The sequence below is a fragment of the Haematobia irritans genome, chromosome 4, assembly GCF_050003625.1.
Source record: "Haematobia irritans isolate KBUSLIRL chromosome 4, ASM5000362v1, whole genome shotgun sequence".
NCBI lineage: Eukaryota > Metazoa > Arthropoda > Insecta > Diptera > Muscidae > Haematobia > Haematobia irritans.
This window is the reverse complement of record NC_134400.1, coordinates 2,849,859-2,876,400: the sequence shown is the minus strand read 5'-3', so window position 1 is coordinate 2,876,400 and position 26,542 is coordinate 2,849,859. Positions and strand designations below refer to the sequence as shown.

Sequence of the window (26,542 nt, the reverse complement as noted above, 5' to 3'; positions counted from 1 at the left end):
CACCCACAGTCACATTTGAAAAGTTTTCCTCTTATGAGTGGTTAATTTTTAAGTAATAATATAGTAAACGTTTCTAGAATATGTTCCCTTTTCAGAGCTCCCCGCTTTTCAGAGTTTCCACGTTTGAGAGGTTCCACTGTACATGTGGGTGAGTTTTGGATAAGCTCTACCCAGGATCACACACAAAAAGTTAAGCTTATGCTTTGTCGATGATTTTTATGATAAAATGCAAAAAATCAAATATGTACTCTTAATATGTACTGATTTCCTCAGCGGTTCTACTTCTGAAATTAGTATGTCCTGTTTTTTGATTCGCATTTTTAATCCGGCTTTCATGACGAAATATCAGATAGATTGTTGCAGGCACCCAGAGGCAGAAAAGTCCACAGATGAATTTGACTTTTATTAATTTGCACGCTGCACGTTGTATTATTCTATTATAACCGAGTCCGTAGCACGAGTCACAATATGTGTGAGATCAATCTGTAAAGCAACACTCAGAAATGCCACTTTATGGTGTTCGGCCGAAACTGGGATTGAACCCGTTAATTGAAAGACACAAATAGGCCTTATAACTCTTCTTGGACAACAACAATGTACCTGATCATATTTACGAATAGTTCAAAACCATCACCCGATTTCCACAAATGCGGTATGACAATGGACCCCAGGAAAATGAGCCCCAGAACAGGGCCACACATGTGAGACGACGTTTCATAATGAATATGAGCCCAAAAAATGTAACTGAATCATGAAAACAATCCCTAAATAAAATTAGGATTCATTTTCACCTTCGATTTAAAAGATCCTGTGAAAATGTATCCTAACTTATGGAAAAATATGAAGTTTTAAGAGAAAAGTTTAATAAGTGTTACTCAATACGAATCTCTTGGAAATCGTGTTAACCCACTCTGAGCTCTGTCTTTAGGAGAAAGTCTTAAACCGCGGACGAAGGCCGCCACGAAAAACCCAAATCAGAACAGAAACAGACTACCTGCCTGAGTTAGCCTGAAATGAACCAGACTGCCATTAAAACCTAAATTAACCAACCCTCAATCATACATTGATTAGAAAATAAATAATTTGTAATTGAATTTTTAATGACCTGTTTTGTCCATGTACAAAAGCAAATAACAATGTTTTAATCTCCGTTTGCAAGTCGTATCTCTGTTTGCAATATTATCTTTGACAATATTGACAAATTCTAGTGACACTTTTTACTGTCATTCAAATACGTAACAATTACTTCATGCTCTATACATAGAATCAAAATCATTCGATTTCTAGAAAAATGAGCTCAATATTATTCCAAGAATCTCATATCCAAAAGCACTTTTCCCTTTCAATTTGTTTCCTCTCCAATCTCTATGCATTTGGGAATAGAGAACACCACCTCATGGTCTTGATGAGATTGTGTTTGGAAATTATTTCTGGTAGTTATTGGATAATTGTTGCTGCTGTTCGTTCAAGAGGTGATGGTAAAACAACAAAAAAGTAAAACTGCTTGGCAGCAATTTTTTTTTGCCACGGTTGTAGTTTGGCATTTGAAATAGTTGGCGTTTCGATGTTGCTGTCAGAGTCGATTAGGAGTTTGATAATAATGACCGCAATTGCTGCATAGATTTGTGCATTGTTTCGCTCCGCTACCATAGAACAGCACCCAAAAGAATTGAAGAGGAATTACAATAAACATACACATTACCCAAAAAACTTAGTGAGTGAGTGTTTATGAAGAGCACAACAATAATGTACAAATATATAAGAAATTAGTTTGAGTCAAAAACAAAGAGTTGCATTAACCCCCGAGGACCGTTCACAATGAATTAGCTAGAATCTAGACCTACTATGGGCCATGTGGACCTACTATGGGCCATGTAAAAGGCCTCGTGAGGTTACAGAAAATAAGCGGCAGCCACGTTGTGTTTTGGTTACGCAAAATTTCATGAAAAGGATATGCACCCAAGAAAAAAAATACTTTCCTCCGGAACGAAATTTTAGGCAAACGAAATTCCCCTTTCGTACAAAGTATTTTTGTTCAGAGCAAATTAATCCGAATTCAACAATTGTCTCTAAAATTTTTAATTTACTTTGAAAGAAATTTTTTTAACGTCAAAAGAAAACTTTGCTTGTCTAAAATTTCGTTCCTCAGAAAAAGTTTCGTTCCTCAGTGTGGTTGCCTATTTTTGAATGGGTATTAGTGTTATAGAAATTTTGATTAAAAATTCAACCAAAATAAAATTTTGGTCAAGGAAGAAAAAAACTGCGCAGCTGAACATTCAATATATCTAAACACTCGACCATATTGTTCTCTGGGTTACTTAAAAAACTCTAGCCACAATCGTGCATTCGTCCAAAGGTGGGTGTTACTGTTGCAGTAAGGTTTAAGCTATAATCATGGTATGTGGTCGTGTATCGTAAGCTTACATAAAAAGCTTAACTATTTGCTCCTAATAACATTGAGAAGAGAAGACGAAAAGAAAAAAAAAACTGAATACGTCAAAGAACTCTAGTAAAATATAAATTAAAAGATATTTGTAAGAAACGCAAAAAAAAAAAACAATAAAGCATATATTTTGCATGGAAACTGGTTTCTTTCTTTAGAACGAACACTGACAATGCAATGCATATTTGGTAGGGGTGGCAAGCTGGCTGGGATTGGTATAGCTGGGTTAATCTGAGATATCAGGAAATACTGCAGTTATTACAACATCTAATGATTGACTCTAATGACAACACATGTTAGAACATAAATAATAACCTTGTTTAGCACTTAGCAGACTTTGTTATCTGGCGAAAGGAGATATCTGGAGGTCCATTGGAGCTTTAAATTTACACCCGCCTCTCATTGTATTAATAAGTGACAACGTCATTATTGCCTTTACGGAAGAGAAGAGTTCTTTTTGAATCGTTTAAATTGGCTAACTACGTCATTTGATACAAATTTTAACTCAAGTAAATTCTGCTGTTGAATATGGCTAGAGGGCTTTTGTTCATTTGCATATTTCCTTATAGTCAAGATTTTTTGAGAAATGGTTTGACATTTACTTACGCAAAATGTCAAATATCAAAAACATGCTGGAATTTTGTCTGTTTTTTTTTCTTTCACACAAAAATGTTTCTGGCCAAATCCAGTTTTATATTCGCATTCAATATTTCTTCTTGGTAGTTGGACGGACATTTTTATGCTTAAAAAATCCATGGTTGGTTGACAAACTTGTCTAGATGAGGCATTTAATATTTGTTTGCAAATTTTTCTAAGGAACTAAAGAACTAGAGATAATTAATATATATATAATTTATGATACTTCAGACATGTGGTTTTGTGATAATAACAATGGGCTAAAACACCCAATAATGGGGAATAACATAAGTTTACACTGAAAGAGGAGACAAACGATGAATAAGATTTCTTCATTGTTCAATATTTCGCAAGTGCTTTGAATTGCTTAATCAGTGTATTCTACACTAAGAATTATTGATATTTTAAATTTAATTAATTATTTATCACAGACATTCTACTAAATTACAATTATGGCAACTTTTACTATTATGAAAAAGTTTATAATTAAGGTTTTTATCAAATGTATATCAACATGTATCAGGAGACCAGGAAATACAAAAAGACTTTCACAGTACACTTACGCATAAATAAAATTAAATTAGAAAAAAATAATGCTTAAGAAATAGAATAGTATTACTAAGCTCGTCTGTTACTGATATTGCACTGATTTTCCTCTTTTTTTCTCTGATGTTGGCTACCCCTGAAAACATTTTCTATCGAAAGTGTATCGAAGTAGTTTCGCCCTGGAAGATAAAACTTTCATAGGCGATATCATTTTCTTATCGAGTTAGTGTCCCCGTTCGGGAACAAATGTCCCACTATGCGATAGTGTTCTCGGGAATCGAACCAGTGACTAAAAGAAGTCAAAAAAAACGATAGTTATCGGCTGCACCGAGCGTTGAACTCAGAACCTTTAGTTTTCAAGTCAGAGGCTCTTCCTCTGTGCTACCTACGCTCGTTGGTTAATAGTGCCTTTTTACACACATGTACTCTCAAAGAGGTGCTATTGAAAAATTCTATATTTAGATTTTTGATCGCTGTTAGAGTCGAATTTGTTTCGAAACGGAAACACCTCACGCGATAGTTGTTTTTATTGTTGTTGTGCTTGAGATTTTACTACCAGAAAACTTCCTGGCGATCCGAAGTAGTGACATTTTAGCGAAAGACGGTAAAACAAGCACCCAAATGCTTGCAGGGACTTGTCTTATTAATGAAGTGTCTGTATATGTGAGCAATGTTATATGTTGATACATTGTTGATGTACAACATTTCTAATGTTAGTCTCTTACTGTTCCTGCTCTCTGTCTCTCTCCAAAACTCTCACATTGTCAAAGTTCGAGTGATGTATCATTATCGCACACTGACAATACACTGAAGAACTAAGTATTTGTTCTTTGAGTTCAGGTTGCATAATCCTTCACATTCTGTCAACATCTTTTAGTGTAGGGTTTGTAAGCTCCGATTCAATAGAATATTATAGGATTCTTATTCTTTTATAATTAAATGGAGCCAGTTCCACATAAAGAAAAACTATTCATCCGGAACGAAATTGTAGACTAACGAAAATCCCATTTTTTTTGTAAAGTAATCTCTTCAAAAGCAAATAAATTAAAAAAAAGGCAAGCGATGCAAAAATTGCCGCTAAAAAATATACAGTGCCTCACATAAGTATTGGTACAGCACTCTAAACCACATACACCCAGAAAAAAGTGCCTTCGAAACTAAAGGAAAAAATTTTCATCAATATAGTTTATCCATTTTATTTCCATTAAGGTAAATTTTTGTGAAAAATAATAAAATTTACTCGTTTCAGTAAAAAAATCCTAAACTGTAAGCAGTTAGGAATAGTTCATTAACTAGAATAAGGCATGGAATTTTACTCATACTATTTTCTTCGCTGGGTATAAGAATATACTACTGAAAAAGAAAATTTTATTCACCGATAACAAAGCATTCGTAAAAATAAACAAAAACCGAACTAAAACCAAGTTTCTTAAAAATTAGTAAAATTTCTTATAAAATGATAATTGCGACTTCCTTTATAATAGAAAGTTTTTCATACATACGAACAACACTTGGCATAGAAAAATATTTTAGTTCATTCGTACTAAGAAGTATGCAATCCTTTCAAAATTTAAGGAAACACACTTGTTAGAATATAGGAAATTTTCCTAAATTTCTATTGTCTACCTGTAATCGATACCTGTCATCGTAATCGATGTGTTTGCGCGTGGGTGTAATCGATATATTTGCGCGTCGGTTGTTTTTTTAGTTGGAATCGCGTTGTTTTGGTATACGGAGAGATTGTTAAAAAATAATATGGTAAAATAATATAATAAATAGCAAATAAAATATATAAAATATTTGTTATTTTAAATTAGTGAGAAAAATTTTGTTTTTTTTTTAAATAAATCTATCAATGTTCGTGATAGTGTATAAAGAAAGAAAACACCAGCAGAATAACAACCCTTTCATTTGTCTTCATTTTGGAATCTTCAATTATCAGGTAATATTCAGTGACGCTAACCTTTTGCAACAAAAATGTTTTATGATTTTTTATATTTGTAGGCATTGAAATTGTAAAAGGAGGACAAAATCGTTAGGCAGCAACTTATTAAAAGTGAAAAGTACAAGAAGAAGAAAAAGTGCGTTTTACAGTTGATAATATCGCACGGAAATTGGAAATAGTGGAATAATAAACTAATATTTCAAAGAGATTCGATGCTGTTGATTCTTAATAAATATATTCAATATATTAATAAAACATGTCTTTTATTGAAGATAAAATTGCTTATAGAAATAAATAAAATTGTATTTAAAAACGAAGGTAAGCAGTTCTAATTATGAAGTAAAAGTTTTACCACAAATGTGTAAGATTTGTCGAAATGAATGAAAAAATTTCAATAAAATCATTCCATATATGAATTCAAATTAGTTAATTTTTTTCATTCTGTAGTATAGTGGTATATAAATATAGGAAAATGTTAACTAATATATGGAATGCATTATTCCTAATTTCTACGAAAATCACATCGTTCAAACAAATAAAAATGTCTTTGGCGCTATACGAAGTTCAACTTTCTTCGCAATGAGTTCATTTTAACTTAAAGAAGGGGTCACTTTTTTCTGGGTGTAGTGGTCAAGGTTTTTACGAAAAAATGTGCCTACCAAAAATATTTATTTTAAGCTGCATAAAATATATACCGAGTGACTCAGAACCACCTCCTGAACCGGTTTAGCCCTTGGTGTCCGTCCGCCTGACCATGTATTTGTTGTTCGCAATATTCAGGCCACTATTATTAACCGATTTTGATGAAATTTGGTACAGTGTTGGTGGAAGAATGGGGGAATATAGGCACAAATATAACAAAAAATTAGTCCATTCATTGTCTAGGCTGCTTGGTGCTGTTATCAAACAAAAAGGAATGCCCAAAAGGTACTAAATGGACCAAAAAACTAATTTAGAACTATCTGTGCCAATACTTTTGTACCTCAAGAAAGTACATTTTTTAATTTTTTATAATTTAAATATTGAAAGAACAAAAATTTTTCTAAAATAAAAAATCTAGATTTTTAATGCAGATATAATCAAAATTAAAATATTTTTTAATTTAAAAAAGGTTCATATCACTTTTAACATGTATTTTTTAATCAAAATTGTTTGGTGTGCCAATATTTATATGCGTCACTGTATTTTTTTGCGACAAGATTTCATCGTTTGTCTAACGGTACGGTAACACTGGGCAAATATTTGACAGAAATCTAAAAAGAATTCGTCGCCACAGTCAAACCAGCAAATATATTCAGCTTATATTGGATATATTACATCAGGATAAGAACATCTTCCGAAAACGGTATCCACATATTTCCAAAGTGCTCCTAGAAAAATGTTTGACACTCATTTTGGGCAAATATTTGTGACCATACCCTAAGATTTCATCTCTCAGAAAATAAAACTCTTCTTTCAGTGTAATAAATCACGCCAGACAATAGCATCAACTTTAATATTTATTTCTTTTTATGGGATCTTTGGGGGGGGGGGGGGGATGGAGCTATGGAGAATACCGGGACTCATCCAATTGAAATGCAATATGTGGGGTTTTAATGGGTTTCACTTTTAGTTTCAATATCCCTCTTGAAAAAAAGAGGTCTACTAAAATGCGGACAATCAAATGATTAGACCAGTTTCGATTTTTTTCTTCTGAATTTTGGCTTAATTTGGTTTTGTTTATTTATTCGTTTCATTTCCATTTATTCGTATTTATTGAATAATTTTTACATTAAATTAAAATTTGCGTATTTAAGTTTTATTATTGTGTCGCTTAGTACCTAAAGATGTGGTGTGAAATCAAACTGGTTGCCTACTATTAAAAATTTATTTGGAAATTTTATTAGTGTGGATTTGGTTGAGCTTTTCGTTGATCTATCAATCCAAAAAAAAAAAGACATATGCATGGTATTCGAACCAACCAAGGGGTGGGGGGAGGAAGATGGCATTTCAGTCGCATTCCCATATATAACATGCAGGCATACATATGCAAGTGGTATTAGATTTGCATGTTTGCGAACAATGAGCGTGTAGTTATCAATAAATTTCGACATTTTGATCGAGTTTGCTAATGATGCTCTAATGTTTTATGCTAATTGCCTGTGTTGGAAGTAAATTTTGACACTAAAATATCATAAACAAATCTATTTTCACGTGTTTGTATCCATTTCATGAGATGGTTTTTAGTTTTTCTTTTCGGCTACAAAGTGAAGAAAGATTAATCTTGACTTGATTGGTGGTGTTTACACCCAAAAGATTGATTAGATCGGTTGCGTTGATTGTGGTGGTGATGGTGGTAGATCGATGCTGACGTTGGAGGTGTCATTGAATTTAAAATTTAGTTAATTTGTCAACAGCAGCAATCAGTGCCATCATAAAATTATTTACAAGTTTATCGAGATATGCATGGACACCAATTGCGAAGTTATAGATCACCAATAATTAAATATTTTATGAAAATTTTATTTTTTTTTTATTTGTGCTAGATCTAAATTTAGCTTCAAGATGCTTCTGATTACTGTGGCGTTATAAGAGCGCAGCAGACTGATAAACCGAACTAATTAAATATAATTTATACAATTCAATCATTATTTCATGAATTGAATTAAATAAATTTTAAAATTGAATTAATTTCCACAATGAGATCGTTTTATATAGATGAATCTATAAATAATTATGAACCAATTTTCGTATGATATTTAGAGTGTCAAATTTCACGTACCAAATTTAAACTGGATCGTATAAAATTTGCTCTTCCAAGAGGCTCCGTACGTCAAATCTGGGGATCGGTGAACCAATGTTTGCATGGTTGTTAGAGGACATATATTTATATCGCGTATCAAAAATATTAAACGGATCGGATGAAATTTGCACTTCCAAGAGGCTCCGAAAATCAAATCTTGGAGTCGATTTATATGGAAACTATATAATATGGGCCATTTTCAATACCATTCGACCTACGATCAACCTGGTGCAATGGTTAGCATGCCCGCCTTGCATACACAAGGTCGTGGGTTCGATTCCTGCTTCGACCGAACACCAAAAAGTTTTTCAGCGGTGGATTATCCCACCTCAGTAATGCTGGTGACATTTCTGAGGGTTTCAAAGCTTTTCGAAATGGTTTCACTGCAATGTGGAACGCCGTTCGGACTCGGCTATAAAAATAAGGTCGCTTGTCATTGAGCTTAATATGGAATCGGGCAGTACTCAGTGATAAGATAGAAGTTCACCAATGTGGTATCACAATGGACTGAATAGTCTAAGTGAGCCTGATACATCGGGCTGCCACCTAACCTAACCTAACCTACATCAAAAACAACTATAAGTTTCAAGTCTATAGCTTGATTCGTTCGAATGTTAGCGTGATTTCAACAACCGGACGGACAGGCATCGCTAGATCGACTCAGAATTTCTCCACGAACCTGAATATCAAAGTAAAGTGTACAAAGTGATTGCAGCTTTTGCTGCATTCAGATTTAAGTACTGCACTGAAAAAAAATTTTATGTTATATTAAAAATTACGCAACCTAAATTTTATGATGCGCAATTTACAAAATATTAAGGAAAATTTTCTCTAAAGTAATGAACTTTTAATTAAAATTAAGTTTTAATTTTTGCCTAAATTTTTTTAGTAACATTAGGACACACATTTTCGAAATTTACGTCCCTTCGTTAACGTCGTATGTCTTTGAACTAAGGCAAATTTTCCTTAAAATAATTTAAAGAAATTGTCCTTATATTAACTGAAATATTGAATCTTTAGATTTAAGATAAAAACGCTTCAAATATAGGCTAAGAATTATTTTGAGTATTTAACATTTTTGGTTTAAAGTGTTTTTTTTTTTTTGGAATTAAGAAAACATTTCTACTTTGAAGTATTCGTTAAAATTGCATTTTTAAATTGGAATTTGTTTAAAGTTTAATAGCTTTATTAATATACCGCTAATAGACAATGAGAGTTCGATAAATGAGATCTGTATCCTAATTTTAATTTTTTTGATCCTAGTTTTAAGGCCACATAGGTCCCTAAAACATGTCTTAATTTTAATGAAGTCGCATCTTTGGCTCGGAATCAATGCCAAAACGAAGTAAACTTTTTTCGAATGTGTACACAATTTAATGAAATCGTAAATATATAGGCTAAATTAAAATTATTTTGAAACAAATTCTTATAGTGTACATTATGACGCTCACTGTATATTATTTATGGGGTCTGAGACCAATATATCGATGTATTACAAACGGAATGACCCCCAATCAGTTTTAGAATTGTATAAAGATTTGATCTGTTTTGATTTTATATCGAACATATTTGTGCGGTTATTGATTTGTATACACAACATTAGTTTATTAAATGTGTATAATTTTTATTATATAATCACAATATAAGAACAATAAGGATTACATTTTTATAGTTCAACATACTTGAAATAGGGAAATTGACCTGCGAGAAATTTATTAAAAAGTTTTAAAAATTCGCTAAAACAAAATAAAATTTTTGAAATAGTTATAAATTAATTTTAACCCTTAAAACATTATATCGCTATTTTTAAAAATATGTTTTTTGGGAAAATTTTTAGTACTTCTGGGTAATCTGCAGTCAAAATTGAAAATCAAATTTTGACAAAAAATACAAAAAACTACAAATTTGAAGTTAAATAATATTTACAAGATTTGAAAGTAATGTTGGTAAAAAAACTGTGTAGTATAAAAATATCTCTATATCTATTCTCTATTGTAAATAAAAAACTTAGTTTAATGCGCACTGTATTTTTTAAGATACAACTACTATTAAAAAAAATACAACACATAATTTTTTTTAAATGTGGTATGCAGATATTCTTTTTTTACCATTTTGCATATTATCGATGATCTTGTGCATTTAAGGGTTAAAAACTGATTGAAATTGATTTGAAAAAATAATAAAATCCCGAAATTTACTTTAGATGACCATCATAGTATTTAAAAAATGGCCTATTCAAACATACGCTCTTAAGCCTCTTGGGAAATTTTATAATTCCCCATGTTCCGATATTCGGAATCGCAAATCGCAAGAATTTAGTTTTTTTTTTATAAAGAAAAAAATAGGGATAATCTTGGACTCCAAAACAATTTTAATTTGAACTTCTCATTAAAGAGAACTATATAACCAAAATTTAAGTTTATAAGTTTGAAAGTTAAGAAATTATTGCCAAAGAAACATATTGCAATACCGAATTTCGGAACAGGCGGGAATATTCTCCTTATGCTTTGTTTGATATCAAAGGAATTGGTTTTCATTTCTATTTTATTGTATTATTCAAACAACTATAAGAGAAGACATTAAAATGTTATTGCACTAGGTCTTTTTACCTTACACATCGCTGTTGTTGTGTAAGAGAATCCTAGCTAGTCTTCCACAATAAATTTTTCATAATAAAATGTCAACATACGTGTGCTCAGATGAGTTTGACTCATCGTCCCAAAAATTGCTGCGTACCAAAAACCCACATTTTAACGTCAAGCAACAATGTAACGACTTGAATGCTATAAACGTTGGATAACTCTAAAGCTAATAATTTATAGTTTTCAAATTTTATAGCAATAAAAACAAAACCAATAAACATAATTAGGGGTCATGCTAAGAGGCTTAATATTATGTCAGTTATTTTTCTAAACAAAAAAGAAATTCTTGATACATACTCGTATTTTTTTTTACTTGGATGGTAAATGTTCAACACAAGTAGCACTCATTGAAATTCTGCCTAATGGATAAACTTGACTGTCAGTAATTTTTTCTCGAGGGTCAAACCAAACATTTTCAGAGATGTTGGATCAAAAATATATTTTTAGATGATTATGGAAATAAATAGGAAAAATCTCTAAATACGGGAATTTTATATAAATATACAGTGAATAGCTTAAGTCATGGTACCAATGGGAATATCTCATAGCCCACTTAAGCAAAGTTTTACTGCTTATTTTTATTTTTCTTACACACTTACGTGAAGAAATTGTTAATTTAATATATTTTACTGATAGTTTTACTAAAAGTACCCTTAAGTGTATTTTGAGAAATTACCATGACTTTTGCATATGTAGGTGTTACCCTACTATAATCTCAGTAACAATGTCATTTAGTTTCAGTATTCCAAAAAAAGCTTATCGCTATTTCTATATATAATTTTTTTTTTATTTATCTACATATTTCTTAAAATAGTTTTCAGGTTTTTTTTTAACTTAGGTGGATGGAATAGGTTACTCATATGGCTTTACATATGTAATTTTTTCTTGTAAGGTTGTTGTTTATGACACGAATAAAACAGAAAATCCATGACAAAAAAAAACTCCAAACCAAAAATCTTTTCACTTCAAAAAATGTCAGCTAACCAGTTTGGTTTTGGGGATCCAATATTGAACTAAATACCAATAGCAACTGCATTCATCGCAAATACCACTACCGCCACTGTCGACATCCCTGTGATATGTGATCGAGAGTTTTGTAGCAGATACAAGAAGTAATGACGCGTGCTATTATTACACTGAAAAATAAATCAATGAATTTGGAGAAGTCGAAGAAAGAAAATAATTTAGAAGATGCTTTAGATCAATGTCAGGCAAATGTTTCGGTATAAAACCATGGATGTACAATAAAACTCGCCAAAATGTTCAATAGATTACAGACGTATAGATTTCTACTCTTATCGAGTAATATCGAGAAAAAATTTAATAAATTCTTAAATTTTAAATTATATCTACACACATATAAATGTGCCTTCGTCGTATCAACATTTCAACAAACACTTAGTGCTAGATTCCACACAAGAACTACTTTTTTTCTCCGTATACTGACTGCTTGCTTTATCTTCTGCTCTGGATGCTATAGGCTGTTATAGTTTACAATGTTATATCACTTTTTTAGACTTAAATTTTGTAGCGGCTGCTGCCGCTATTGCCGTTGCTTGAGATATTTTTGTTTTTTCTTTTATCTCATGGGGCTTTTCTGTTTCCTTCGATCGTTAATTATGCAACTTTGAATTTTATTATTTTACAAAATTAAACCACAACAACAAAATTACAAATCAATACAGTTCACAGAAAAACCAATGGGGGGAAACAAAACAAGCAATCGAGAGTATATGCAAAATTTTTCATTAACTGCAACCTCAAACTTTAGTTCAACCAAACAAAAGACATGTAAATATCATCAATGGTCAATAAGCAGCGATTTTTAATGAATTGCGGATGATGATGGTTTGCAGATGATAGCACCTTTAAATGGCAATGAGGAGGATGGTTACAAATAAAGCTGGACCATAAATGTGTACGTATGTCATGATGCTGTCGTCCATGGCAAACTGCATGCATGAACTCTTCTACCATCTCTCTACTGGATAAAACCAAATTATTACGTAATAACCTCTGGTTGAAATTGTTTTGCTTCATTGGTTGTAACGTAACCCATTGCTTGTTGATTATTTAAGGGATTCATGATAATTGAAATATTTCAAAGAAATATATATACAAGGCCTCATAAATGAGTAACATGTAAAAATATCCATAAGGTCCACAGAGGGTCATGGGTTCTAATCCAGTTTTGGTGTAAAACCAAAGAGATTTCCATTGTTGATTTATCATCCCTTCTTCACACTCCGAGAAGAAGAAGAAGTACCTCAATTTTTTATAGTACCTATATTTTCTACAGAAGTGAAATTTTGAAAATATTTTCTAGCGAAACAAAATTTTGACAAAACTCTCTAAAGAAATAAAATTTTGACAAAATTTTCTATAGAAGTGAAATTTTGACAAAATTTTCTGTAAAAATAAAATTTTGACAAAATTTTCTAAAGAAATAAAATTTTGACAACAAATTCTATAGAAATAAAATTTTGACACAATTTTCTATAGAAATAAAATTTTGACAAAATTTTCTATAGAAATAAAATTTTGATAAAATTAAATTTCTTTAAAAATTTTAAATTGTACAATTACAATGGAATAAAAATAAAAATTATTTTTTTTTTAATTTATTGCAGATTACAATAGATCGCCTTTGATTTGTTAACACTTTTTGACAAAAAAAAATGAATTTCCGACTTTTGTATCCATAGACAGATTTAGCCAAGTTGCCACCGTGGTGCAATGGTTATCATGCCCGCCTTGCATACACAAGGTCGTGGGTTCGATTCCTGCTACGACCAAACACCAAAAAGTATTTCAGCGGTGGATTATCCCACCTCAGTAATGCTGGTGACATTTCTGAGGGTTTCAAAGCTTCTCTAAGTGGTTTCACTGCAATGTGGAACGCCGTTCGGACTCGGCTATAAAAAGGAGGTCCCTTGTCATTGAGCTTAATATGAAATCGGGCAGCACTCAGTGATAAGAGAGAAGTTCACCACTGTGGTATCACAATGGACTGAATAGTCTAAGTGAGCCTGATACATCGGGCTGCCACATAACCTAACCTAACCTAACCTAGCCAAGTTGTTTGTTTCTATATTAAGAGAATAAGTTATGAATTATGAATTTCACATACATACACTGAAAACACCTGAGTCATTACAAATTAAAGTGATTGATTCTACCACCATTCCATGGTTGTAGGAAGACTACATAAACTTGAAGTTACGCCTATTGATGACAAGATTATAATTAATATTTGTAATGTATTCAAAAATTAATTAAAAGACAAAAAAAGAAATGCACTCCCTCAAAAGTAGAGATGAGTATGTGTGAAATGTTCCTACGCAATTTCCGTGATTAACACAAACATCTGTATGTAAATCCATTAGAATGAATCAGTCTTTGGAACAATGATTCAAAGGCGTCAAAATGAACCTAAACTATGAAATTGCCATTGTCATCGTTCGACATTTCGGTAAGTTACTCAAAAAAATTACACTGACAAAAAAGGAAATTGTTATGCCCTAAATCACTATGAGATTAGGGAAAAGTTGGAATAATCGACGGGAAAATAAGCCCAACAGAAATATTGATTCTAGAGATCAGATTGTATCTAACTTTAATGTTACAAATGTTTTGGATCTTCAGGATCTTTGTTACAGTCCACATGAAACAAATTTTATTACTATATAAAATGTTGTCAAATTTGTATTTCCATAGAAAATTATGTCAAAATTCTATTTTTATAAAATTTAGTCAAAATTGTATTTCTGTAGAAAACTTTTGTCAAAATTTTATTTCTATAGAAAATTTTGTAAAAATTTCTTTACTATAGGAAATTTTGTCAAAATTTCTGTACTATTGGAAATTTTGTCAAAATTTCATTTCTATAGAAAATTTGTGAAGTACCTATTAGTCGAAGAAGAATATTTTGCAAAATCTACCAAAACATCAAGAATTCTACTAAACAGTGAATAATCTGTCATATTTGGTAGAATTCTAGCAACTATGGCAACCGTGCTCAGAAGAGCCAAAGATATTTGGAAATATTTCTGTGGGCCACCTTGTTGGAAAATTCTGCTAATGGTTGGCTATCTTTGAAATCCTAAATAATAAATTTTTGTTCCGTGTTTCAAACATTTTTCGAACAGAATTAGGTGGTCTTTATTCACAACACACAATATTATAATGTCTACATCAAACGGAGAAAAAGCATGCTAAATAATTATAGTTGGTATCATGTATCTGTCTGCTTAAGTTATAGTGTTAATTCATTAAAAATCATTAGACATGACGTTTATGAAATAAACAAATCGTCTTTTCATAAAAAATTTAAAACAAAGATACAATCCAATCAGAACAACGTAAATTTGGAATTTCGTTAATTCTGAATATTAAAAGTCATTGCAAAAGCATGAAATACCTCGTTTTCTTAACAAGCACCAAAAAAGCATACGATGGCGCCATACATGGTAGAGCAGAAACTCGTACACCCTTTATATAAATTGATATCGCTCCAAAACTTTTTGTAATACACAGATATATATTTTTCTAGTTCTACTCCCGCCCCCCACATCAAAACGTTTTGGTCCCCAAAAATCTCTAATTTGAAACGAAATTCAAAAGTTAAAAAAATATATATACTTAGTGATACTTAAATTTATGGATTGTAATACGATAGAAAAAGGAGATGATTTATCGCCAACTTTTAAAATCTAGTGCACCAATTCGAAAATGTGTGTTTCTTTAATATGAATTTTTAACAAAAATTAAAAATCAAATAGAAAAATACCGAATAAAACCAAATTACTTAATGAAAACTAGATGTCTTCAGAATCCATTCTGAATTTCGACTAATTTCTAAAAAAGCATCAGATAATGGCTATCTGAGGCTTTTTTATAGCTAGAGGAACTTCCTCGGGTGAAAAATGGGCCTTCATTTTTTTTTTATAACTGAACAGGTTGGTTTACCTCAAATTTCTGAAGTGAAAATACTGTACTCACCTTTCTCCGGTGTTGTGTTCATATGTATGTGTTTCCGTTACAACCTTCCCAATATTGACCTCGTTCATTGGAATACTACCATTAAGACAAGCACTCACCACCCCATAGTCACACAATTGGATTTTCGGCCAATTTTTTCTTCTATATTTTTAGCAGATTTGTTGCCATTATTTTTGCGTATTTAGAACCTGTATCCAAGAGAAAACATGATTTCTATAAATAAAATTAAAAAAATATACACCCAGAATCAGACTTAAAATAAAGGCCCAAATTTTTACCGCCAATGAAATAACACAATTTTTTCAACTGTCGATATATAATTCAGTGCAAAACAACTACAAAGTCATTACGAAGAAACTTGACATGATAAAATTCTAAGATGACAATAACAACAATATGGCGTAATTTATGGCAAATTTAATTAAGAGCAAATTGTCACAAAACGCTTGACAGTAACTGGAATTCTATCTGTCTCTTATAGTCAATCCGTGAAATTACATCACGCTTCGCTTTGAGAATATTGCAAGTTCAGGAAGAATTACTGTTAATAACGATGGCAATTTTTTGTTTTTAAATTAGAAACAAATAAAATTGTCCACATATTATATTAATGCTCATAAGTGGGTTTGATACCGTTAATTAATATCGTTTTCGTTTTATGAAACACAAAGTCTGGATGGGATAACTAGATTATACGATATGCAAATATATACATACATTGTTTTGTGCAAACTAATTTAGATTTGAGATAGAAAGTTATGAAATTTATAGCAATATGTGATAATATTAATAAGCCCAATTAAGCAACTGATACACTGAACAAATTTTAAAATTTTATTTAAATCATAGTAAAATTCCAATAGGACAGATTATTCTGTCAACGATTGCTACATTAGCTATTACGATGCGGAGACTTTTTTCTATAGACAATATTGTCAAAATTTTATTCCTATAGAAAATGTTGCCAATTTTTTTTTCTATAGAAAATTTCGTCAATATTGTATTACTATAGAAAATTTCCTCAAAACTTTATTTCTTTAGAAAATTTTGTCAAAATTTTATTTCTATAGAAAATTTTGTCAAAATTTTATTACTATAGAAAATTTTGTCAAAATTTAATTACTATAAAAAATTTTGTCAACATTTTATTACTATAAACAATTTTGTCAAAATTTTATTACTATAGAAAATTTTGTCAAAATTTCATTTCTATAGAAAATTTTGTCAAAATTTTATTTCCATAGAAAATTTTGTCAAAATTTTATTTCTATAGAAAATTTTGTCAAAATTTTATTACTATAGAAAATTTTGTCAAAATTTTATTACTATAAAAAATTTGTCAAAATTTTATTACTATAAAAAATTTGTCAAAATTTTATTACTATAAAAAATTTTGTCAAAATTTTATTTCTATAGAAAATTTTGTCAAAATTTTACTTCTATAAAAAATTTTGTCAAAATTTTAGTTCTATAGAAAATTTTGTCAAAATTTTATTTCTATAGAAAATTTTGTCAAAATTTTATTTCCATAGAAAATTTTGTCAAAATTTTATTACTATAGAAAATTTTGTCAAAATTTTATTTCTATAGAAAATTTTGTCAAAATTTTATTTCTATAGAAAATTTTGTCAAAATTTTATTTCTATAGAAAATTTTGTCAAAATTTTAGTTCTATAAAAAATTTTCTCAAAATTTTAGTTCTATAAAAAATTTTGTCAAAATTTTATTTCTATAGAAAATTTTGTCAAAATTTTATTTCCATAGAAAATTTTCTCAACATTTTATTACTATAGAAAATTTTGTCAAAATTTTATTTCTATAGAAAATTTTGTCAAAATTTTATTTCTATAGAAAATTTTGTCAAAATTTTATTTCTATAGAAAATTTTGTCAAAATTTTATTTCTATAGAAAATTTTGTCAAAATTTTAGTTCTATAGAAAATTTTGTAAAAATTTCATTTCTAAAGAAAACATTTTCAAAATTTTATTTCTATAGAAAATTTGGTCAACAATTTTTTTTTTGTAAATTTGGTCAAAATATTATTTCAATAGAAAATTTTGTCAAATTTTTTATTCTATAGAAAATTATAGTACCTCTTAGTTAGGGAGGAATGTTTTGAAAAATCTACCGAAACATCAATAATTCGACCCATCTACCAAACAGTTGCTGCCAAGAAATCGTCTTTAAACGCAGAAATAAAAAAAGATTGGTGGTAACGTTAAATTTGCTTATCATAAATTTGAGATTATTTGTTCTTAAAGGAAATGAGAAATTTATTTTCTCTAAAATTGCATTGCGGAGGAAAGTATTTTTTTAGGCATAGGAAAATTATCCTCCCGAAGAAACAAGTCGACAAACGTTATGGTACCAACTTGCCGGCACATCTAGAGCTATAGGCTTTTCATGCGAAATACACGAATGAAATCAGTTCTTATATCGGCTAATGGCTATAGAATCTATTCTGAAGTCCTAAACGCAATCGTGAACTATTTGAGAATTTCCTTGTTGTTATATTTCCTTTATTATTTGAACTTATTTTATGGGGTGTGTAAATCATTAATGTAATGTTAGGCGATGGCCTGGAGAAATAAGCAGAAATATTTCCTCTGTTACGAGATTTACTTCTAAGGAGGAAGGAGGAGGGGGTGGCATGGATGTTTTGAAACAACCAAAGATTTATTGTTTCACATAAGACAAAGACCTGTTGCCAATGAGGCCACCTCAATCGTTGTCTTCTCTTCTCTTTGTTCGACGATGACAAGGGGGTATGTTCCTGGTTATTTCCCCTCTTGGCCGCTCCCACTTATGTTTTCTAGTTATATGGTATTCCTAATATCAAACGATTTGCAAGTTTCTATTGATGTATATTTTTTTTACTGAAGCATTTGCTGAGCTTTTCCACCTCTGGCATAGTACAACAACGGCGCATGACGGAGACATGGGCTGGGGCTGAGGTTTGGGCTTGGGCTGTTGTACTGTCGTCCATATCGTGTCGTGCACTCTGCAGTTTAGTCCAGACTTGTTTCTCGTAGAGTTGTATTGCCAAGCCGCTCACCTTGAGCGGTGATAAAAGTTATTCAGTCAAACAAGACAACATACCTACCAACTCACAAACATACAAACATGCACCTACATTCAGATACGTGTACGCTAGCGCACCGCTCTAACCGACATTTTTGATACGCTTTGCAAAAAAAAAAAACAACACACATACAAACTCAGCATTAACAATCAAAATATAAAAATTGGTAATACCTATTTGCTCTTTAAAGACCCTAAGTGGTGGGGACAAAGAAATAGCATCAGCGCAAAAATTAAAAAGGCCATCACTTAAAGATGCTGTAATAAATTTTATTATTGCCTCGATACTGACTTGGGACACTTGGATGGGTAATTCCAATACTCCACTTCAAACAACCACATCACATCAAACGAAACCAGTCCTAAGATCAGCAGCCTCAAATTTGTTATCATCACGCGTAATTAATTTATGTTTTTTGCCTTCTTTTATGTTTTTTGATTAATTTATTTTATTGAGATGATCCATTTGTTCAACTCCTTATCATACACAAAATTTAGTCTCCTATGGTAGAAACTTCCCATTTTGGCCGAGTTTAATATTTGAATTGTCCCATTACTAACATTCTTAGATAGAATTTCTGAGTCATATTTAGCGAATACAAAAGTAAAAATAAAAACATTGTTCTATTAGGACGGACACTCAATTATAATCAATTAAGAAATTGTTTTGTCATGAATTCTATATACAGGAAACTGAATGGAGCAGGAAGTCTTTTTGGGTATTATTTGTTTGGTTCTTTTATACTTGCGCAGCTTATGTTTATTTGAGTGTTGTCTTACAATTTCTTGGGTTTGAATTTCTAAGGCGTAGATAAAATGGAAAGTAAAGTTCTTAACTTTCTATAAATAATAAAATCTAGTTTTAATTCCTCAAATAAAAACGTCAACAAGTATCCAGTAAAATAATATCGATTTTGTTTCAGAATAAATGTCATTAATTTCCGCAAATAAAGTGAATGGTTTTCAGGGAAGTTTTTGTACATATCTTAAAAACTTCCCTACTTAATTGATTTTTATTCATTTTATACATTAAAATATATTTGTATTACTCTTAATTTTTCAATTTTGTTTTTCTTTGGAAAAGATTCAATTTTCTAAATATTTTTATGGGAACAAAAAACACATTTTTAGTAATCGTTCTTATGATTGCTATAAATTCAGAATAGTTTGTGTCTAAAAAAATAATCCATGTTCCGATATTCGGAATCACAAAACGCAAGAATTTACACGCAAGTAAATAAAACGTTTGGAAAACGTGTACTGAAAACGTTTATCTTTTGTTAGAGTTTTTTTAATTGCTTCGAAAATTTTAAACTTTTATCAAATTCATTTGTTACTAAATGTTTATTTTTTCAATAAAAAAATTATTTTTGAACCAACAACACAGTCCATTTCGTTTATATCAAGCACTGTTCTTTTCTGACTTTAAGTCTTTAATAAGACACATTTAACAGTTCATAGTAAGTTTAATATAGTAGTATGTAATGTTGAACATCTTTTCGGAATCTTCCGAACATATCTGGAATATATGTAAAAAAAAAAAAACAAATCAGGGATTGAACCCATGACCATTGGCATGCAAGGCGGACGTAGTTTGTTTAATCGGCTCGTGGGCGCCGCAAGCTATGCTATATAAATTTAACTTATAAAGATAATTGTCTATTGATGACAATAACAGCAACATAGCTCAGTGGATAGTGTGTTGGCTTACAAATTGCATGGTCCGCGGTTCGATTCTCCGTCCAGGCGAAAGGTAAAATTTAAAAAATTTATAATATCGAATAATTTCCTCTACATTGTTTGTATTACAGAAAAGGGTGCTAAGAACTACAAAACCTCGTGGAAGTGAGAAAGATGTGAGGGAAAATGCAATTGGTCAGAAAAGATTGTTTTTTCTTTTTTTTTTTAGTTAATCTTTATGAAATTGTTTTTACATCCTGGAAAAGAATAAACGTTTATCACTAAAAGAATATACTTTTTTTCCAAATAAACTTTCTTACAACGAAAAGCAAATGAGAAACGAACTTTGTCTAAAAATTCGTTTGGGAAGAAAGAATTATTTTTTTGCGTATATAATATAATACAATATAATTTTAATTTGAATTTATCAGCATAGCGAATTATATTACCAAGATTTAATTTCATAAGTTTCAGGGTTAATAAATGATGATCATTCGAAAAATTTTCGATTTCGTATTTTGGAACATAGGGGAAATGTATAGCAAACAAAAATTATTTGATTAAAATTCAGGGACCGTAACGGTTATAAGTGCTATCAAAAAAGTTATTTTTTAATCGTTATTTTGTGATTAAAAAAATAAAAACTCGAATGAAACTGTTAAAAAGAGAGTTTTATTTATCCGTCATAAATAAAACTCTTTTTATGAGTTTTATTTTTTCCTTCAGAAAATGATACTCTTTTTTGGAGTTTTATTTTTTTCTTCAGAAAATAAAACTCTTTATAGGATAATGGCCGGAATTTGATTAAAATGGTAAAATTATTCGACGGGGATGATGAAAGCGAGTCTGATAACACTGTCTCAAGGGCCCTTTTTCAAAAAATCTCCGTGTTCTCAGTACAATCAGTGAAGTGTGCTGCTCATTCACTGCAACTGGTTGTAAAGGATTACTTTGATACAATTGATAAAGATTTATTGAAGCGCGTTCGAGACTTAGCGAAAGGCTTACGGACTCCTACTTACAGGTTTGTTGTCTATAGAATGCATATAATTGCCATTTTTAGACGATAAGTTAAAAATTATTTTAGGAACATGACTAGTCATCTTAATTTACCCCAAGTTTCCATTGATGTCCAGACACGATGGAATTCCACCTACTTGATGCTAAAAAGCTTAATGCGTTACAAATCCTTCTGCTTGAAAAATGTCGATGCCGCGCTTAATCTAAGTCAGTCAGAATGGGAAAGTGTGGAAGACTTATTGGCCCTCTTGGAGCCTGTATACGTCGCCACACAAATGCTTCAAGAAGAGCAATTATTTTATAGCGATTTCTTTAAAATATGGCAAAAACTGTACAGTGTGTTCCTGCAATCCAAGTAAGTGTGGAAAGAGCATTCTCTGCTCTTAAATTAGTTCTGAGCGACCTGCGTTCAAATCTTTCCGTTGAAAATTTGGAAAAAATTATGTTCGTTAAATTAAACATATAAATTAATACAAACTTTATGTGAGATAGACTCAATAAAACAAGAAACTGTAAAAAAAAGAAAAATAAATGAATATGAGTTTTATTTAAGACGGAAAAAATAAAACTCCTGAAAAGAGTTTTATTTTCCGAAGAAAAAAATAAAACTCCCAAAAAGAGTATTATTTTCTGAAGAAAAAAAATAAAACTCCAAAAAAGAGTATTATTTTCTGAAGGAAAAAATAAAACTCCTAAACAGAGTTTTATTTATTACCTTTTATTTTTACGTCGAAAAATAACCGTTAACTTTGGAGTTGGGAGCGTTTTTTTAATATCACCATAGATTCTGAAAGAGCTTTCCGAGATGAATCTTATGGTATATGACAGTATAGGTCTCCGTTGACTCTAACATGAAGAGTTTTTGAGTTTAAATTTTCTGGATAACAGTTATTTACGGTCCCTGTTAAAATTTCTTTTGCAAAAAAAAGAAAAAAATCTTTTGCTTGTAATAAAATATTTGTAAAATTCAGCCAGTCCATATTTTATCTATAATGAGCCACACACAAAGAAAAAATACTTTCTTCCGCAGTGAAATTTTAGACAAACGCAAAAAAGTAATGAAAATGTTCTTTTTGGATCCGGAAGTGGTGCAAAATTGACGCAGAAGCGATGAATTTAACATGGGCTTGTCATAGGACGGAAGTCCTCCATTTCAAAAGCCGTTTCAAAATCTGAATTTGCATCACTTCTTTAGGTGTAATCCGAATTCAATATTTTGGATGTAAATTAAAAAATTCTGTGATACTTTGTCAAATAAATAATTGTTGTAATTTTTAATGGATTCTAACGCTTGTCGGAAACGTTTGACCTCAAATATTTTCAAAAATTCACAATTTTTTCAGCTTTGATTTAGCATTTTTTTTCCACAAAATTTAAATGCCCAGCAAAAAAAGTTGGAAGTTCTTCCAAAGGCACAACTTTAAAAGCACTTCCAGAAGAAGCACTTCCAATGATGTTCTTTATTTTAACTACCCAGGAAGTTCTTTTAATTCAATTTTTTATAACTTGGTTTTTTCATACTTTTAATGGATAACTTTAACTTTTTTTGTTTCAAATAGGTTAAAAACAGTGTAAGAATTCATAAAATTGTACAATTAGACCATACCCTAAGTGAGCCCAAATTGGCGAGCTGCCCTTATATCCAAGGTGCCCAAAGAAAAAATACTTTCCTCCTGAACGAAATTTTAGACAAAAGAAATTCCCTTTTAATGTAAAGTATTTTCTTTAAGAGCAAATATTTCCGAATTGATGACAAACGATTCAACGATTGTCTTAAATGCGTTTTATTGGCTTTTAGCGTCAAAAGAAAACTTTCCTTTGGTTGAATTAACACTAAATTTATCTTATTTTTATTGTAAAAAAAATAGTTGCTAATAGATAAATTTTATTATTTTTTCGCACAATGAAATTTTTCCTTTTTTAATTATGACTCAATCATTTTTTGAACTAGACGTAGGTATAAAGTTCAATGAACGTACACATAAGTAAAAGAGCGTTTTCGTACGATTCCCAAAAAAAATAAGAATGAACTACTGTATGGTTAAAATGGTCATGATTTGGCACCTATGATTTTCTTCTTTACTTTTAGTTAATATTTTCTTCTATTAGAGGATGTAATTTCGCGAACTCTAGTTAAAAAGTACAATGGGGCATTACATTTTCCTGATTTTAACAACGCTTCGTGGAAATCTCAAGATGTGGTGTACTATTTAGTACAATTTTCGCGCGAGGTGTTCCTTCCTACTATAAAATAGTTTAATTTTTTCGGCGTAGGTGTACGAGCTATTTTTATAATTTAAAATCATTTAATTTTCTTATATTGAAATAAATCAACAAGCACTAAGCAAACACATCATTTCTTCTGATATCTTAGGGCGTTTTCGATTCGCAAAAAATATGTTGCCTTGGTGTTACACTACTTTTTCCCTAATTGACATTTCGGTCAAATGATAGTGTAATTCTAAAGATATTATTCATTTATAATATTGTGAGGTATAAAGTATCCAAAATCTATGACAGTGTCCTTGATATCTTGCAATCAATTTCCAGAATGTTGCACCTTTTTCCCAATCTAAATCGCCATTAATAATCATATCTCTCATCCATCACCTTATCCATTTCCAAGCTATGGACTTTAAGCAAATTCCATGGAATTCGGAACAGGACATTTATTTGGCCCATGAACTAAACCTATTTTCAACGGAATCGAATCTTCACTTATACATCGGCGAGTCAGTGTACAAGTATATAAACAGATCTTTATGTATGACAATTTCTTTAATTATATATACACTGCTCCGACGAGATATGTATTAGATAAAATTAAATGAAACAACTCCTTGGGTTATTCGACTCGCTAGCAATTATATTCATTGTTTACATGTTATACAAAGGTTGAATAACCTTTCAATTGAGGCATATAAAAATATCTAAAAATTTCTTTAAAATCAAAATTGAAATAAAAAATCTACCATTTTCTGGCTTCTGAACAATAAGACAATGAGGAATACCAATATAATAGAATATCTTAGCCTTATGCTCGCGTAACCCAATAATAGGTTAGATTTTTGATTGCTGCCAAAGATTCATAGTAAGGTTCTAGTAAAGCTGGTACCTAGTAGAGAATATTCATCGGCCGTTTAGAAAACATGAGGCATTGATGAATGATGGTATGAGTTAAAGAATAAAAAAAAAACACATACAAAACTCAGCCATGTTATGAGAACTATAGACGTGAAATGAATACAAAATATTCTTACATTCAAGCCGCAACGAGTCAAGTGCTCGTAATTCTGTGGTTTTCTAAAATTTACTGGAAAATAATCCACGGATGGATTGTGATAGGAGGTTCTGGTACCGCAACACGAAATAAAAATTTCGTTATATGATAATTAGTATTCACCTCAGGCAGTGGTGAAAACAACAGAAATAAAAACTAACAGAAATGTTGTTTGAACGAAGAAACAAAAAAAAAATAAGGTAAACGCCGGTTTTAGTTTCAAAATATGACTAAAATAAAAAATAAATACGCTATCTACAAGCAGCTAATAGTGAATAACGGCAAACCAAGTAGTTATCTTAAGTAAATATACCAACTACCAGTATTTGACATTTAAGTATTTTCTATAGATTTTCTTATACAAACACATCTACACACACACACACATTTCTTGTAATTTTGTAACGCCTGCACGAATTTAAATGTCAATTTCATCATTCCATGTTTAAACAAAATTTCTGGAGGGTTTTTTTCTAGGGGTGCTAGTAAAAGGCTTTACTACTCCACTCCCTAATTTCCAAGCGGAGACCATCCCAAATGTTTAAAATAAATATATAAGTACAATAACTTTTTTCTTTACAAATGTCTAAATGTTGTATTGAATGGCTGTTGCTTTTTTAGAATTACTAAATTTGGCTTGAAACCCATCATTTATTACATTAAGATGACAAAAACAGCTTTACCGCCACCAGTTGTGCTTACTTGCGCAATTATATTTTAATACAGACATTATTAGCAGCGATAGCTAAGAAAACGAGAAAGATGAAGAAGAAATAGTGGCAACATAAGAAACAAAACAAGATTTCAATTTGAAAATAACAAAATATTCAAATTTAAACAAAAGACTTAAGCAACAAACTTCATGATTGCTTCTCTATGGTGGTGGTGGTGGTGGCGGTGTACTCTGAGAAGAAATAATTAAATTAAAAGACTTAAGCAACAAACTTAATGTTAGTTTATCTATGGTGGAGGTGAACTTGGCTGATGGTTGATTATTGATTATTGGGTTTTCTTTGAATTATTTCGACCCATATAGGTGTTTTTTAGGAATGTTCCAACAACCTCGATATGCAGGCTGTTATATAAACTGAGTTTCTTGGATTTATCCAAAAGGTGAGATGCTTCACAAACTGGCTTTTTATTCAAATTCCAAATGCATCAACAATTTGTAGTGCATATTAATCGAATGCGGTGCAAAAGCTTCTCCCCACCATAATAAGGCTTTTCAAAATAATGAGACAAAACAAACTGAAAGAGACAACGAGAGACAGAGCCATTTCCATTGTAGACTAGTTTTACCCCTTTTTATAAAACTACCGAAGAAATTCACCACATTTTGTAAAGAAGTTAAACTGAGAGCGATTACCCCTACACAAAGAGAAACAGAAAATCACGAGAATCATTGAAGCTTCTTGCAAAGTCTCTCTATATTTTTCTTTGTGGTGTACCGATTGGCTTATGGTATTAAGGTTTGGCTTGTGGGGG

The 26,542-nt window shown here is 30.8% G+C and overlaps 1 protein-coding gene across 1 annotated transcript in view; it reads right to left on the bottom strand.

Moving 5' to 3' along the window:
- LOC142234740 (uncharacterized) overlaps positions 1–26,542 on the bottom strand; it is a 303,670-nt gene that overhangs the window by 135,493 nt on the left and 141,635 nt on the right. The window contains exon 4 of the mRNA XM_075305910.1: positions 15,996–16,208. The gene's annotated coding sequence lies outside the window, so the exon portion shown is untranslated. The remainder of the gene's footprint in view (positions 1–15,995; positions 16,209–26,542) is intronic.